General features: G+C 37.0%; 1 pseudogene; it reads left to right on the top strand.

Annotated features, from left to right (window-relative positions):
• The window catches only part of LOC102855911, a 56,895-nt pseudogene that overhangs the window by 759 nt on the left and 54,004 nt on the right, over nt 1–2,132 (top strand).

Below are 2,132 nucleotides of genomic sequence, written 5' to 3'. Positions count from 1 at the left end.
AAACAGACATTCGGATGGCGGGGAAGAAGAACAAACTGGGGAGGAGGGTAGAGAGAATGGTGCAGTAATGAAGGAATGAAAACCCAAAATCCCTGTAAATGTTCATTAAAACTAATAAAATTTAATAAAATAAAAATAAAGAAAAACAGCTTTTAAATTCAATCAGAATAGACTCATAGACCTATTTTGGTTCTCATGTACTTGTTTTCATTTTCCTTACCTTCAATTTAAACTTGTATGTTCAAGTCATAGTCTGTTTCACAGTCAGACCTAGGACTTATTTTGACAGCTGATATTGGGCTTCCCTCCATCTCTTTCCATAGATAATTTGATTCCTATGTATTCTATCACACAAGGTCTATATGTATAGTCAACATTTATGTGTTTATAAAAGATATTTGCAATGAATAAATCATGCTGTTGTTCTAAGGTGTTGTCGAGACAAGTATGACTCATAGCAACCCTATTAATGACCCTATTTTATTCTGTGCTGTCCTCACACTTCCTGATACCAAGAGACCATTGCAGCAGCACCATGTGAATCCATCTGGTTGAGGGTCTTCCTCTCCTTCCCCAAGCCTCAACCCTTCCTCGCATCATGTCCTTCCAAGGAATAGTCCTTCCTAGGAACATACTCAGAATAGGTGAGGAGAAGACTAATCATCTTTGCCTCCAAAGAGCACTCTGGCTGCACCCTCTCCAAGATATATCTATTTGTTCTTTTGGCCATCCAACACAGCTCAAAGGTATCAACTCTTTTTTTATCATCTTTATTCATTATCCAACTTTCAGACACGTAGCAAGAGACTGGAAAGACTATGGCCTGAATCAGACACAGTTTAGTCCTCAAACTGGTATTATTCCTCAGTAATATGGAGACATTCCTAATGATTGAATAAATCATGTTATTGTTGTTGTTGTTGTTATGTGTCGTTGACTCACCTGCGACTTGGAACTATGCCACATACAACAGCTCTGAACCCTGCTCTAATCTGAGCCAACATTATTGTCTCTGACACACCTACCCCCATTACTCCAGTCACTGAGTTAATCCATCTCATCGAGGATCTTTCTCTCTTGTACTGTCCCTCCATCCTCCCAATCATGATGTCCCTCTCCAAGGACTGTTCCTTCTTTGCAACATGCCCAAAGTATGTCATGTGGAGCTTCAGCATCCTTGTCTCCAAGGAGAAGCCTGGTTTCACCCTCTCAAGGATGAACCTGTTTATTCTCCAGCGATCCATAGTATATTCAATACTCTTCTCTGGCACCACAACTCAAAGGCATCAATTCTTCTTCAATCATCTCTAATCACTGCCCAGCTTTCTGATGCATAGCACATAATTGTGAAGACCATGTTCTCGCATAGATTTTATAAAATTCTATCATACTGTTTCCAAGTTCAGACTCACATCAGTTGCCAAGGCCATATTTTCCTACCCGCCCTTCTTTGCAACTTTCAAAATCCAGTCCCTAAGTATTTTAAATGCATCTTGATTGTATATTTAATCCATTTCAGCCTTTAGAAGTCAATAGAAATCTTCAGTTTCTTCATTTTTTACTTTAGTGGTTGGTACATATATTTGCATAATATTTTTAGTCACATATCTTCCTTGTATGTGGCTATTATCTTATGCTTTCATAGTACTGTTATTCAAGATAACTCCTGAGATGTCCTTTTTGACAATGAATACAATTCTACTCCTTTCCAGTATTTTATTTATGGTATAGTAGAGTATAATGATTGTCTGATCCAAAATGCAAGTCTCAGCCAATCTAAATTCACTAATGCCCAGCATATTAATCTTTATGCGTGTCAATTCTATTAAATTTTTTACAACCTCCTATTTTTCAGACGTTATACATTCTAGCAAATAATTCAAGAAGCTGGAGTATGGTAATAGAATGAAGAAGCTATATTGAAGGAATGTAGCATCATTGACAAACTACATTATTCAAAAGATGCAACCTTGCTTGTAGAAATCAAAGAAGACTTGAAGCAATTACTGTGTAAGATCAAAGACTACAGCATTCAATATCATTTACACCTCAACATTAAGAAAACAAAAACCCTCACCACTGGACCAATAGGTTTCATCAAGATAAATAGAGAAAATGTTTTGTTTTTGTTT

This window comes from Elephantulus edwardii, unplaced genomic scaffold (assembly GCF_000299155.1).
Source record: "Elephantulus edwardii isolate Elephantulus edwardi_28Jun2011 unplaced genomic scaffold, EleEdw1.0 scaffold00065, whole genome shotgun sequence".
NCBI lineage: Eukaryota > Metazoa > Chordata > Mammalia > Macroscelidea > Macroscelididae > Elephantulus > Elephantulus edwardii.
Note: the sequence above shows the minus strand (reverse complement) of the source record. Positions and strands in the feature narration are given on the sequence as shown.